Consider the following 16,957-nt stretch of genomic DNA (forward strand, 5'->3'; position numbering starts at 1 on the left):
GCTTAGTTGAGTGAGTTCATGATGTATGGTTTTATTGTTCTTGAGATTCATGTAGAATCTATCCTCCCAAGCTATTTTTGGTTGAGATATTTTACTTGTGTTCTCATCCAATCCTTGTTTTATGATCTTCATGATGGTGGTGTGCCACACACAAGTACATACACATGCATTTTTTGGGTAACTTGTGAGACATGATCTTCTGTTGACTTGTCAAAAGTTATGATCATTTAGGGTTGGGTTGGGAATAGGCATGCCTACAGGCACTCATCGTTGGATGGGCATGGGTAGGGTATGGTAGCATATGGAGGGGTCTTCTATCTCCATAGCCTAGTGTCTATGCATAATGTGTTTACATGTAGAAACTTTAATCAAGTGATAACTAAATAAAATGTGTGAGTGATAATAAAACTTAAGATAATAAAATGTTTAGTGCAAGAGCCTTTTGTTGGGGATTTGAGTTGTACAATTTGATCTTGGGAATTTTGATGCCAATCAACTCTCCATGATTTCATCGCCTACATAGTAACCCATTGAGTGTCTAACCATAACCTATAGCACTTGCATTGTCTCATGTTCTTGGTTTTAGTCATCATTACTATCTGGCATGAGTGTTAACCATGGACATTTTTTTTTATATACATTTTGGTTGCATCATTATCTCCATCAGCATGATATGAGTGGACCTATGGTTTTACATGGTTGGGAGGCATAGCTACCTTCACCATTGTTGGGGACTAGTATATAGAGATGGTTCATTGTCCTAGTGTGACCATTGCTAGATGCATTCACTTGGTACTTTATGTTCCAGAGTATGCTTTCTTGTGATTTATGCTTTCATTAGAATCCTTGGATATCATGTTTAGATGATGTTAGTTATTTGACACATTCCTTTATTATGATGTTTAGCATATGTTATATGATGAGTTTGATTTATTGAAATATCTAATGCTTTATTTTTAGCAGGTTAGATTTCCTTATTCTTACGATGTAGTACATTTTAGCAGTAATGTCCTCATAAGATAGATCTAACAATCTATTTGGTAGTTTGGGATGTTATGCATAGGGTATGGCTAGTACTTTCAAGGTCTCATGATGCTATTATGCTTTGGAGAAACCATGCATGAGTTTTTATATTATTGTACATTTCTATGTTGCTTATGTATACTGTGATGTTGCTCTCAGTACATTCTTTTACTACTATGTTTCAAATGGTAGGATGTAGTTCCTACTTCAAATTATGGTATTTGAGTGTCGAATCCTTGATTTGTGGATTTGGTACTCCTTGTTTTAGAGGAAATTTATTTTCTATCTTTTTACCTTAATTTTTTTTAGCTTGTTGATTTGTATCCTCATGCAAAATTGTACTTTCTCTTGCAAGAGTGCAAAATTTTGCATGTTGTAATGAGTTTCCTCATGCAGTTCATAGTGCTTGATCACACAAAACTCCACACTAGTTATGGGTGTTTTGGTTACTTGGCCAAGCATTTCCTCACTCCATTTGGTGCATTTCCTTGCATGAAAGGAAGATCCTCATGTAGTGTTTTGTACTTCCTTGCACAAAATTCTATCAATTTTGTTCCTCATACAAAAATAAGGGGCACCACCACTAGGTTTAGGGGAATGAATTTTGGTATGTTAAATACCATTTTGGTTTGCTTAATTTTCCATACTATGATAGATCTAATATTATTTTTTTTGTTGTCTTCTTTGGTCTTTGTTTCTCTATTTGAGTGTGTTAGTTTTGGTTGTGGCATTTGGAGATTCATTGGTTGTCAAGATTGTGGTTAAGTCTTCCTTTGCAATCTTTGTGATCCTCATATGTTGAGTGTCATGTACATCGATACTTATTTTTAAAAAAATTATCTTGGTTTTTACTAAATCCTTGTTCTAAGGATCTCTGAGTAGGGCATTAGAATAGTGCTCCATGTGCTCAAACTTAATTTATCACCAGTCATGTGATGAGAACAACCAATATCTATTATCCATGTGTCATTCTTGCTAACATAAGAAGTAAGTGTCATCTTTTCTTTATTCCCATCATCTGACTCATCTTTAATAGAATATATACCATTTCATATTCACTATCACTGTCAGAATATTTAGCGATATAACAAGATTTATTACCTTTGTCTGTGTTGTCTTTGTAGCTCTTAAAATATTTCTTTCCTTTGAACTTGCTATATTTTTTGTCATCTTTACTTTCCTTGTTTAGACACCTTGCAATAATGTGACCAACTTCTTCATAAGAAAAAAAAATCAATGGAATTTTTCCTTTATATTTACCTTTTCCTTTTGGTAACCTTCTTGCAAGTAGGGCATCAATGGCTTGATTCTTCTTCTTCCTCATTGTTAGACTATTTTCCTTTTGAGTTTCCTCCTTTTCTACCGAGGTTTAGTTTTTCTTTGAATGTCAATTCTATGTTGCAAGATCCACAAAGATTCTTATTGAAGTCATCCAACTCAAAAGTTGTTAACCTTCCCATTAGTGCATCCAAAGTTATATCACTTTTGGAATCGCATCTAATCTCTTGAATAGTTGAAACTCTAATTTCATAAATAGGAAGAATTTATCTTAATATGACTACTATTTCATCTTCTATTTTTCCTTTTGAAGCTCAAAATGCACTCACACTTTCTTCAATTCTTTCACTATATTTTGTAATGTTTTCATCTCCTCTCATCTTCATCTAATCAAACTAGCCTCTTAAACTTTCTTCTCTGGCTCTCCTCACATTGTCATCTCCTCCATAGATCTTTTGTAGCCTATTCCACATTTCATGAGTAGTAGGACAATCTTTGACTTCATCAAATTCAGCATAATTGAAAGCAAAAGCAATGTCAATCATTATTGTGTTGTGATTCATTTTATCTACCATCTAATCCATAGTTAAAGGATTAGGAGGTAACACATATTGGTTATCTAGGAATTTTAGGCCTGTGTCTCCATGGTTCCCAAATGCAACCTCATGAGTTCCTTCCATTCTTTGAAGTTTTCTCTATTCAAGTAAGGAATCTATCTTCTATAACACATTTTGATCTTTAGCTTAGGTCCTTGAAACCTTTTTTGCAAGTACCAAAAAATATGATACCAATTGTTGGAAATATAACAAGAGTAATGAAGAGGGGAGGGGTGGATTAGTTACCACAAAAATAATTTCAAATCCCTTAGATATCAATACAAACTGAAGTCCTTACACAACTTAGTTAGAACTAGATATATACTATAACTCAATTAATAAAGAAATCTAACATATTAATGTGTATAACCTTTAGTAACTTAGTTGTAGAAAGATAAAGTAGTAATAAAATAACATGAAAACATGAAACACTAAGGTTTAACATGGAAACCTAATTTGGGAAAATCACCAACACAACTAGTTACAACTTTTCATTCTTCTTAGGTGAGCCATGTTAGGAGCCAACCCTGTTAAAGGTTACAAAACACACTGGAAGGTATGACCTTGTTAAATGATCTAAATCATCCTATTAGGAGTGGCTTTGTTAGAGGTCTTAAGACACTTCAATCTAGAAATGTCATCTTGTTAGAGGATTTTAAAAATGACTATTAAGTCAACTTTGTGAAGAGATTTCTTCAATACTATAGTTGTTAGAGAGTAACAATGATTGACCTAATTATTAAAACAACTAATTTGTAGATTCAAATCACTATTTAGCTTATCCTTTGGACCCTTCTTGATTAGGATATTATTTGTAGCTCCTTGGAAATTCTACTCTTAATCAAATAACCTTCTTTATTTGCATCTTATCCTTCTACTTTTTCATGTTTCAATCCACATCTTGACCTTTCATATATATGAACTCCAATGTCAAGTCATCTTGAATATCACTTAAAATAAACACTAAATAATAGATAAAAGTAATCTACTGAAGGTCAGCTAAAATGGGGTCGCTCAATTACCATTGAGTTCCTTGGTAATCAACCTGACTTGGTTTACACTAAACTCCTTTGGTAACTAACTTGACTCAGTTTATAGAGGACTTCTTGAACTTTATCAAGAGATACTAGAGTATTCTAAACTTGGTTCCAACTAGAAAGGCTTGGTTAGAGTATAAAATTTGTGTAACATCAACAATAATATATAACCAAATAATTGTTATCAGCATAAACATCCCATGAAACTCATATATCTTTCCCTTTCTTCTATCTTCTCATGCATTACCATGGATTGAATCTAGGGTTGCAACAACAAAGCCATAGCTCTGATACCACTTGTAAGGAAACATGAAACATAAAATATAACCAATTCCACATAACCCATAGTAGATCTAAAATAAATATGTAACTAAAATCCACATGTAAGAGAATAGAAAACATAAATACATAAATGTGACACAAGATATATCTTGTGAAACCCTAATTAAGGGAAAAACTTGGCCTCCAAAAGCATCCATCACCATGTATTACTAAACATAACTCCATTTCAATAAAACCATTGAAGTCTTCAAAGACATAGCCACAAAAAAGTAATTACTAGGAATAAGTTGTCTCAACTTTGGATAATTCCTATTCTTATTATTTTTTTTGTAAACATATTTTTTGCAAATAATGTAATTAAGTGTGAGTGTACATGTCTAGTTCGCATGTTGATGTGTCACTCCACTTGCATGTGTTGGCATCTTGAATTGAGTGTAAGGAAATCATGACTAAAATGGTTATGATGGATTCCTATGATGTGTGAGAGCTATCTTTGGAATATTTAATTTTGTGCAAGGAGATCATGACTAGAACCATTATAATGGATTCCTAAGATGTGTAAGAGCTATCTTTGGAATATTTAATTGTGTATAAGGAAATCATGACTAAAATGGTTATGAAGGGTTCCTATGACATGTAAGAGTTATCTTTGGAAGATTTAATTATGTATAAGAAAATCATAATAGAAACAGTTATGACAGATTCCTATGACATGTAAGAGCTATCTTTGGAAGATTCCCTAAGTGCATTATATAAGCACTTTGAGGGTTGTACAGATAGTTGAGAGTGTGTGAGTAGTGAATTATTGGTTGCTACTAGATAAGTCTTCCATTTCTTGAAAGAGCTTGCACTATAAGTGTGTTGTAACCTTGGAGTTGAAGATAATACAATGTACAGGTTTTGGAGGGGTGGGGTTGTTTTATCGAAAGGTTTTTACCCACTAGCATATCTATGTGTTTGTGTTTTCTTTTTCTATATTTTTTTTTATTCATGGTTGATTGTAAAATTGTTGTTTTATTAAAAGTGATTTTGAAATTGTAAGGATTTAAAAAGAATTTGCACAATACTTTCCTTAAGAGATTAGTGTAAGAAGCTATTTTTGCACCTGAGTTTCCTTATAAGTGGTATCAAAGCTTGATCAACTTTTGATCCTAGTTTTTGGGTAGGTTTTTTTAAGCTAATCTCAAGTTTGAGTGGGAGTTTTGTGCAGAGCATTTTGAATCTTATTTATAGATCGAGATGGCTAGTTCATCATATAGAAAAATGGAGGTGGATAAATTTAATGGCAATAATTTTCATTGTGGAAACTCAAGATTTAAGACTTTCTTAAAGATCATGATCTATGGGAGGTGACTTCACTTGATATGAGACTCGCAACAATATCTCAAGTAGATTGGGATCTCAAGGATCACAAAGCTAATGGTCTGATTAGAATCTATCTAGTTGATTTAGTTCTCCTAAATGTTTTTGATGAGAAGATTGCAAATAGTTTGCAGACACTGCTTGGGTTTGTGTATCAGGCCAAATCTCTAGTGAAAAAGTTGTTCTTGAGAAAGAAGTTGTATTTTCTAAGAATGGAGGAAGGAGGATCTATTATAGATCATCTAAATGTTTTTAATTTATTGATTGCATAGTTGACATCATCTAGTGTCAAGATAGAAGAGGAGGATCAATGTATGACCCTATTATGTTCCTTTTCAGATTCATGGGACCGTCTTGTGATGGCTCTTGGAAGTACTTTAGTCACTTTCAGAATGGATGATGTGGCATCTTCACTATTATCTGAGGAGATGAAAAGAAAGTCTTTAGATTTGGCTAAGGAAGCTCTTTCTATTCATGGTAGATCCAACAACAAAGGGAAAAAAAATGACAAGTCTAGAAAGGGTACATCTAAATCTCATGGAAAATCAAAGCCTCCTAGAAAGTTTAAGGCAAAATGTTGGAACTTTGATAAGACTGGGCACTTCCATAAAGACCATAAAGAGCTAAATAAAAAGAAGAAGGCCATAGATTCAGGTTCAAAAACATATCAAGAAGATGATGATTCTTTCATTGCAGCCTTGGTAGTGCATGCATCCAATGAAGTGTGGTTAATAGACTTGGGTGCTTCTTTCCACATGACCTCTCATCGAAGCTAGTTCTCAAAGTATGAAGTTTTTGATGGTGGAAAGTGTACTTGGGTGATGATTCTCACCTAAAGATAGTTGGAAAAGGATGGGTCACTATCAAATTCCCTAATGGATGAGTAAAGGGGATCAATAGGGTAATACACATCCCTAGATAAGCACGAAACCTATTATCTATAATATGCCAAATGATGTAGGAGTGCAAGTTGTTTTTTCTAAAGATGGATGTAACATGATGAGAGGAGTTATGGTGCTTGCTAAGGGTACTAGGAGAAGTACTCTATTTCAGCTTGATGCATGCATTTCTCAATGCAATAGTTCTCCTATTTCAAAGAAGAGAGTAGCTATCACTTCATCCCCATCATTTGAACAAGTAGTAAAGAAGATTGTGGTTATTGGTTCTAATGGTAGTGTAGCATGTGTACTAAGGTTGCAAACACATTGGAAGGAAAGCTTCCTATAGAAAAAAAAATGTTGTGGCATATGAGATTTTGCCACATTGGTGAGAAGGGTCTCAAAACCTTGAAAAAAAAGAAGCTCATTGATGGGTTAAATGATTGTAATCTTGAGTTTTACTTCTATGAACATTGTGTCTATGGTAAAAAAAATTGTGTTCAATTCTACTCTAGTTCTCACAAATCTTCTGATGTTTTGGATCTTACTCATTTTGATGTATTTGTTCCTATAAAAGTTCCTTCGATCTCAAAGTCTATATTTTTTGTATCTTTCATAGATGATTATATTAGAAGGACATAGATTTATTTCATGAAAAAGTAAGACACAAGCCTTTACGTAGTTCAAGGAATTTAAAGCCCTTGTAGAGAATTAGACTAGTAAGAAGATTAAGTGTGTATGAATTGACAATGGTGGTGATTTTTTCTTAGCAGAGTTTGAATAGTTCTGTAAAGAATGAGGTATCGAGAGGCATAAGACAACTCCTTATACCCCATGGAAAAATGGAGTTGGAAAAAGAATAAACAAGACACTGATGGAGAAGGCTAGGAGTATGCTTAACGAAGCTGGTCTTGAACAAAAGTTTTGGGCTAAAGATGTGGCCACTACTTGTGATCTAGTTAATAGATCTCCTACATTAGCTCTTGTTGGTAAGACACCCATGGAGGTGTGGTCTATTAAGAAGCCTTCAATTAGACATCTTCATGTTTTTGGTTGTGAAGCTTATGCACATGTTCCAAAGGAGAAAATATCTAAGTTGGAAATCAAAGCTATCAAATGTATTTTCATTAGATATGGTGTTGTTATGAAAGGATACAAGCTTTGGGACCCTATGAATAGTAGGTGTTGTATAGAAGAAATATTATTTTTAGAGAGCTAAAATCTTCTCCTATCATGCTACAACTAGATCAAAAAGAAAAGAAGGAAGATATTGTTTAGTTGCCTCCTACCCCTAAGAAGACTACATAGAAAGACCATATTGGGTCTAATGATGAGGAGAGCTCTAGTAGCTCTAATAGTTTGGAAGAAGAGAAAGAAAAAACTCAACCTTAGAACATGAGGAGATCCATGAGAGGAAGAAATTAGCCATAAAGGTTTGGTTGTTCTATGTAAGATTCCAATTGTGCTTTTTCTTTGATTACTAACACTAATGAGCCTAGATCTATGAAAGAGGTTTTGGATATGGAAGATGCAAGTTCCTAGATTGAGGCCATGGAAGGTTGAGAAGGCTTCATTGAATTAAAAAAATCATGGGACCTTGTACCTTTTCCTTAAGGACAAAAACCTATTGGTAGCAAATGAGTGTTTTTGTAGATGGCAGTGTTGTAAGGTGCAAAGCTAGATTGGTTGTGAAGGGGTATTCACTAGTAGAGGGAATAGATTGTGGTGAAATATTCTCTCCTTTTACAAAGTTGACATCATTAGATTTCTATTATCTCTTGCTACATCATATGATTTAGAGATAGAATAGATGGATGTGAAGACAAATTTCCTTCATGGTGATTTGGAGGAAGAGATTTATATATCATAATCTGAGCACTACATTGTCAAAGGTAAAGAATCTTTGGTTTATAGATAAAAGAAGTCATTGTATGGTTTGAAACAATCTCTTAGGATGTGGTACCCTAAATTTCATGCCTTTGTGTTGTCAATTGGATTTGTAAGATCAAAATTAGATCATTGTGTTTACTTTAGAGGTGAAAATGATCACCTTCTTATTTTTTCATTATATGTTGATGATATGTTGGTGTTTGGGAAGGGTAAGGGTATACTTTATGATTATAAATCTTATTTTTCATCATATTTTGAGATGAAAGATCTTGGGGAAGCAAGGTACATATTAGGTATGGAAATCAATAGAGATAGGTCTAATAGAAAACTTTGGTTGAGTCAAAGTAAGTCTATGAAGTCTGTGTTGGAAAGGTTCAACATGGAATATTATAGACCATTGTGTGTTCCTATTTCTATGGGAACAAAGTTATCTATAGATGATTGTCCAAAATATCTTAGCGATGTGGAGGACATGAGTAAAGTACCTTATGCTAGTGCAGTTGGTAGTCTTATGTATGCTATGGTTTGTACTAGAATAGACATTGCCCAAGTAGTAGGAGTTATGAGCTATTTCATGGCTAATTTTGGATGGGTACATTGGGATGCCATTAAGTGAGTATTCAAATATTTGAGGGGTATATCAAATTACTCCATTTGTTATCATGGTAACTCTTCTAGAACTTTGCATTCAATTTGTATTTATGGGTTTGTGGATTTAGATTAGACAAGTGATATTGATAGTAGGAGATCCACCAGTGCTTGTGTGTTCACTATGTTTGGTGGTGCCATTAGGTGGATAAGTAAGTGAAAACTTGTGGTTGCTTTGTCCACTATAGAAGTTGAGTATATGGCTACTACTCATGCTTGTAAGGAAGCAACTTGGATTAGGATATTGTGTTCTAATATTGGTGTTGATGTAGGAAAAAATTACTATTTGTTGCAACAACTAGAGTGCTATTTGCCTTGCAAATAATCCAACTTTCCATGCTAAAATGAAGCACATTGATGTGCAGTTTCACTTTGTGAGAGATATGGTGGAAGATGGAAAGGTAAATTTGGAGAAGGTAGATACTATAAATAATGTTGCAGATGCATTAATGAAACCAATGGGCATAGAGAAGTTCAGATGGTGTTCGAAATCTATGGGCCTTTTGGCCTATAGTGGTTAGTTATTGTTATGTTCCTATTGCTCTTACATGGTGTTCAATAAGTGAGAGAATGTTAGGAATAAGGTGTCTCAACATTGGATAATTCCTATTTTTTATTTTCTTTTCTTTTTTGTAAATGTATTTTTTGCAAATAATTTAATTAAGTGTGAGTGTAGATGTCTAGTTGGCATGTTGATGTGTCACTCCACTTGCATGTGTCAGCATATTGAATTGTGTGTAAGGAAATTATGACTAGAATAGTTATGGTGAATTCCTATTACACATAAGAGTTATCTTTGGAATATTTAATTGTGTGTAAGGAGATCATGACTAAAATAGTTATGACAAATTCCTATGACACGTAAGAGCTATCTTTGGAATATTTAATTGTGTGTAAGGATATCACAAATAAAATGGTTATGATGGATTCATGTGACACATAAGAGATATCTTTGGAACATTTAATTGTGTAAGGAAATCATAACTAAAATGGTTATGATGGATTCCTATAATGCGTAAGAGCTATCTTTGGAAAATGCCCTAAGCACATTATATAAGCACTTTGAGGGCTATATATAATTGACAGTGTGTGAGTAGTGAATTGTTGGTTGCTACTAGATAAGTCTTCCATGTCCTAAAAGAGTTTTCACTATGAGTGTGTTGTAACCTTGGAGTTAAAGATAATACATTGTGCAAGTTTTGGAGGGGTGGGGTTGTTTTATCGAAAGGTTTTTTCCCATCGGCATATCTCTGTGTTTGTGTTTTCTTTCTCTATCTATTTTTTGTATTCATTGTTGATTGAAATATTGTTGTTTTTATGAAAGTGAATCTAAAATTGTAAATATTTTAAAAGAATTTACACAATACTTTCCTTAAGAGATCAGTGTAGGAAGTTGTTTTCACACCTGAGTTTTGTTATAGTAATCTATGTGAACAAACATGAATTGACATATTCCATGCCATGCTTCTACCTTCACAAATGCTCACTTGGCTAACCTATCTAGCCATGTCTTGCTCAACTTTCCTTTTTCCCTTTCTCCTTGTCTTTACAACTACCCTTATGGCTTCTTATATCATAGTAATCTCCCACAAAACTACCAAGTGGTATCACATAAACCATGTGCTACCTAACCTATTAACCCTTCATTTAATATTGGTAATTTAATTAAATTTTCCCCAATATTAAATAATTATATCAAATATTATCAAAATGTTACAATACAACTCATCAAGTATATCCCATAGGAGTCTCTACGTGTTACATGTCAATCTAGGTGATCATAGGTGCAACATTACATAGTAAAATAATACAATATAATAATACTATGCAATGTGTACAACACCCATTATCTCAATTTTTTTACCTGGCATGACCTATTATGACCCTTTGACCTAACATGACCTTATAATAAGACCCCTTAAATCATATTAGGACTCTTAAGATTCAACATGCCTAATATGACCTATTTAACAACCCATTTTGACCTAATAGGACCCCTTAAGCTATAGTAGGAATCCTTAGGGCCTAACATGCCTAAAATGGCCTATTATGACTCTTTTTGACCTAAAAGGGTCCTTTACAACTTAGCATGCCTAACATGACTTATTAGGACCTATTTTGACCTAACATGGCCTATAAGGTGTTAGGATTAACCTCAGACAAAAATAGAAATTATATGAAAATATAAACAATATCAAAAAATAATAGATCATGTAGAAGAGAATACAAGACACAAAGATTTAACATGGTTTACCCAAACCCTAGGCTACATCCACCAAACAAAAAGTCCAATATTATTATGATCTAGTGATTACAACCTTATTGCAATCCATAATCCCTTACAACTCACTACCACCACAAAAACCAATTTTTACATCACACCTTATGTAAAAACCCCTAATCCTAAGCCCTTTTATACAAGTATTTTTGCTACTTTAGGGTTATAGCTAATTACAATATGTCAGCCCAAAATTATCGATAAATTATTCATAACAAAATAGGCCTCGAACCCCAAAGAATTATGAAGTATGTACAATACTTCCTTGATCATTCTCCACAAACTAACAATCTTCCACTTGGGGATTGATTAAGCTCCCCACTAGACAACAATCTCCCACTTGGAGATTGATCTTGTAGCAATATAGCTACCACATGGGCTCCCACTAGATCAAACCACTCTAGACTCAGTTGTTCATTTATTCAGTTCAATCAAGAAGACTAACCAAAGTTGAAGAGGATTTTAGCTTCTCCCTTATTACTACCTTTGTAAACATATATGTTCGATTGTCATTTGTATGTATCTTGTCCAACTTTATGTTACAAAAAATAGTCCATTGAGATAACTAAAAGGGGGAGGTGAATTAGTTATCTAATAATTAAACCACTTATTTTCATTAAACAAACTTAACCATTCAATCAAATTTAAAAAGAACCATACAAAGATGCACATAGACAATTACACCAAATATGTTGACTAGGGAAACTCTTGATCAGAGGGAAAAACCTGATGAGCATGATTCCCACAAGATGATGTACTAATATAAATATTCCTTGTTAGAAGATAGACCCTATTAGGAGTCTATTAAAATATTCAGTACAATAAGTTCCTATTAGGAGACTTTAAATCCCTCTTAGGAGATCCCAACCCTATTATGAGTTGTGGTATAATATATGCAAGAAGAACCCACTGCCCAAACATGCAATTTCAACTACAAGAAGAGCTCATTAATTAAATAGGTAATTTTTCAATTTCAACTACAAGAAGAGCTCATTACTCAAATAGGTAATTTATTAGTATCTTCTTCTTCCCTCTATCCTTTCAACTAGAACAATCACTATCGGACCTTGTAGACTAGGTCACAAAAGTTAGATCCATATATGAAACCTCAGATCAATTAGAAAAAACTCAATAATGAAGTTTCCTCCACTTTTGCACTGCTCTGCTCAACTTCACATCCTTTGCTACTTTTCAAACATTTACAATTCACATATCCTCATATCCACACATGTCATGATAAAGGAAAATGTCCTTCCTTTATACTAAGTCCATAAAACACTTCTTGAGTCAGCTATTAGTCCTTCTCAACTAATTATTATAAGACCATATTAGGAACATGTTACACTTAGTGATAACACAAATCTTCTACCTTGCAACTTGAATAACTTTCCATACACTAAATATTATGACAAGAAATCTTAGTCACATCATCCTCAACATGTCACCTTCATGTCCTCAACCTTGATCATCAAGATATCAAATCTACTAAGAGATATAACAAGTTTACTAGAACATGACTTTATAAACTCTATCTCAAAATAGACACTACCAAAACTTACATAACTTCTTCTAGACTTGTCCTTTCAACTTCTAATGTTAACTACATATACTTAGAAGTATCTCTCATAACCTTGGGTGGTTATCATGCTCAATTAGTCATCTGTACCAACTTAATCTTTCCATTATTCTTTTATCACATACCATAGAAGACATCAAACATGTTGTGTTGACATCAATGACAAACTCAGTCATGAATGTAACATATCATCATCAAACCAATCTCTAAAATCTTGCCAATCTTTCAACAATCTCCCCCTTTTGTATTGATGGCAACATAGACGAAAAACCATCTAGTTCCAAGAATACCAACAAAATATAAACATTCTTCGAATCCTATTCATCAATCATACTCCTCCATTGATATACCTCAATGTGCTCTATACTAAACTATTATTCTAGATTCATGTCACATTCTCCCATGCTTATGCCAAACATCTTCTTAGCATATTGTTTTCATACAATACTTCTTCCCCATAGCATAATGCCAAACTCTCCCCCATAGTATGATGTTTTTCATGCAAAACTATCCCCCATTGACATCAATGTCAAAGGTTTCTACAACCAACATCTTTGCATCAAACTGATACTTGCTCATCTTGAGTGTCAAAAGACACTATTCAAAACAACATGAACCACATCAATAAGAGTCCTAAGTGACTCTCTCCATCACAGATACTCCCCCACATAGGAAGCATCAACATCTAGTCCAGACAAACAATGGTGCTCTATTACCCTGTACCTATGCACTCTTGCATCTTCTTACTCTAATGTAGGAAGTGGCATAACCCCAAGCATACCTCACAAATAATCAAAAGTCTCTTTGAGAAGAGGCTTAGTGAATATATCTACAATTTGATCTTTTGTTCTTACATACTCCAATCTGATTCCCTTTTCTACAAATTTTTCTCTCAACATATGTTACTTAATAGAAATGTGCTTAGTCTTTGAATGAAATACTAGATTCTTAGACATATTTACTGTGTTTGTATTGTCACAATGTATAACAAAAAGTTCACTAATTTCTATTCCTATATCCTTCAGTATCCACTTTATCTAGATTACTTGATTGGAATTATTTGCTGCTACAACATACTCTTCTTCTACAATACTTTAAGATGTACAATCCTACTTCTTACTTAACTAAGAAACCAATCTTCCTTCAAGAAAGAAAGATCATCCAGTAGTGCTCTTTCTATCATCCATACTACCTGCCCAATCTACATTAGCATAAGCACTTAGATTAAAATCATTAGATCTATCATAACATAATCCAAATTCTAAAGTCCCTTTCAAATATATAATATCCTCTTCACTACTACATAATGTGCTTCTCTAGGATTATCTTGGAATCTTGCAATAATTCGAATTGCATTTGCTATATCTAACCTTGTGTGAGTCAAATATTGCAAACCTCTAATCATAGATCTATACTTCTTCTGCTCAACAGTAGGTGTCTCATCCTTTGTAGATAACTTCTATCCAATTGCCATAGGTTTTCCAATAGGTTTACATTTTTCCAAACCAAACCTTTTTAGTAAATCCTTCAAATACTTAGTCTAAGAAATAAAGATTCTTTCTTTATTCTGTATTATTTGCAATTCTAGGAAATATTTCATCTTTCCTATCATACTCATTTCAAATTCTTTCTTTATTTCTTCAGCAAACTTCTTACTGTCTTCATCATTATCTCCAAATATAATGTCATCAAAAAATATTACCAAAATCATCAAACCATCATCAGTTTCTTTCCAATATAGATTACTATCTGCCATACCTTTTCTATATTTGAGCTTTGTCAAATGCTTATCCAACTTTGCATACCAGGTTTTGGGTGTGTGCTTCAATCCATACAATGCTTTCCTTAGTTAGCATACTATGTCCTTATTGTTTGTCAAAGGACATCCTTTAGGCTACTCAATGTATACCTCTTCTTCAAGCTTTCCATTTAGAAATGCTAACTTGACATCCATCTGATATATTTTGAAATTCTTTCGTGCTACATAGGCTAAGAATAGTCTTACAACTTCTATTCTAGCCACTAGAGCTTAAGTCTCCTCATAATCTATTCCTTCCTACTATGAGTAACCTTTATATACCAATATTGCTTTGTTTCTTACAACTTCTCTTTGCTCATTCATCTTATTCCTAAATATCCATTTGGTTCCTATCACATTCTTATCTACTAGTCTTAGGATTGATTCCCATGTCTCATTCTTTATTATCTAATCTAATTCCTCTTTTATGGCCTTTTCCTAGTAATCATTTTTACATGCTTCATCTGTATTCTTTGGCTCAACTTGAGATATTGCATAGTTCTTCATGAACTCTACTTCTTGTCATCACACCTTTGTCTTTGCTTTCAATAATTTTTTTGCATGGGTGATTCTTTATCATGTTCTTTCCTAAAGTAGGAGTTGTTATCTCAACTCTTGGATCTATTGAAGGTTCCAAGCTTTATTCCTACCTTTTCTCTCCTTCATTCTACAAATCATTGTTAGTCTCAAGAAATGCCTTATCATTCCTTGGTTTACTAATAATATCATCATCTGAATTGTAATCAATTATTCTCTCTTGTACTCTAAACTTCTTATCAATTCTTACATTAGAACTTTCCATAATAGTCTTAGTTCTTTGATTATAACATCAATAAGCCTTATTTTTCAATTAATAACCAAGAAACATGCCTTCATCTCTTCTAGCATCAAACTTACTAATGTCATCATCTCTCTTAATGTAATACTTACTTCCAAATATTCTGAAATACTTAATTGTGGGTGAGTGACCAAACCATAGTTTGTAAGGTGTCTTGTTTGTATCCTTTTTTACTTGAACCCTATTCATAGTGTAGACTATTGTATTCACTGATTCTCTCCAAAATGTCTTGAATACATCATTTTCTGCTAACATAGCTCTAGTTTCTTCTGTTAGACTTGTTTCTTCTCTCTACAACTGCATTTTGTTTAGGGGTTCTTGGAGTTGATAGTTATCTTTTAATTCTATTTTCCTCACAAAACATATTAAACTCACTTGAAGTAAATTATCCTCCTCTATCTAATCTTAAACATTTAGCCTTTACACTAGATTCATTTTGAGCTCTATTCTTGAATATCTTAAACTATTCACATGCAACAAATTTCTCTTTAAGAAATGCAACCCACAACATTCTAGAAAAATCTTTAGAAAGAATCATAAAATATCTTTCACAATAGACTCTTCTTGTCTTTGTAGGGCTGCTGAGATATGTGTGTACAATCTCCAACTTTTTTGTAGTGGTAAACTTGTTGCTAGAAAAAGAAGTTCTATTATGCTTTGCTAGAACACACTCTTTGCAAATTGTGTTAGTTGTCTTTACAATCTTCAGAAAATCTCTAACAACAAAAATTTTACTACTCCTCACAATACTATCAAAATTTATATGATAGAATTTCTTATGCCACAACCAGCTATCATCTACTTTTTCTACTAGACATGTCATTTCAAAAGGATTGAACTAAAATACATTACCTCTAGATTTGGTTCCTATTCCAATTACCTTTCCATTTTAACCTTTGATCATGCAAGTCATTTCTATGAACTACAACTAATAACCTTTGTATACTAATTGTCCAACACTCAAAAGATTGTGTTTTAAACCATCAACAAAGTATTCATCCTCAATATTATTTTTACCATCAAGAGTAATAGATCCAATACCTTTTACTTGGAATGTTGCATTTTTTCCCACTCTGACAATTCCTCCATCCTAACTTTTGAAATCAACAAACTCCTTCATATCACCAATCATATGATGTGAACAACCACTATAAATTATCCAATTAGATTTATTCTCAACCTGTAATATCAAATCTATCTTCTCTAGAATTTCCTCTTTAATTTCCACATATCTAATTTCATCATCACTAGCACTTAATGCTTGATCACCAGAATCATTACCTTCATTTGCATACAAAAAATCTCTATCTTTTCTATGCTTATGACTTCCCTTATACTTTTTCTCCCTTTTAGGACACTTAGATGCATAATGACCATATTCATTGCAAGTACAACACTTAAATATTTCCTTACCTCCATTTTCTCTTCTTACCAGAAGGGCTACTACTTCATCAATCTTTCTTTCTTATTTAG

This window comes from Cupressus sempervirens, chromosome 6, assembly GCF_028749045.1.
Source record: "Cupressus sempervirens isolate cs-2001-9-10 chromosome 6, ASM2874904v1, whole genome shotgun sequence".
NCBI lineage: Eukaryota > Viridiplantae > Streptophyta > Pinopsida > Cupressales > Cupressaceae > Cupressus > Cupressus sempervirens.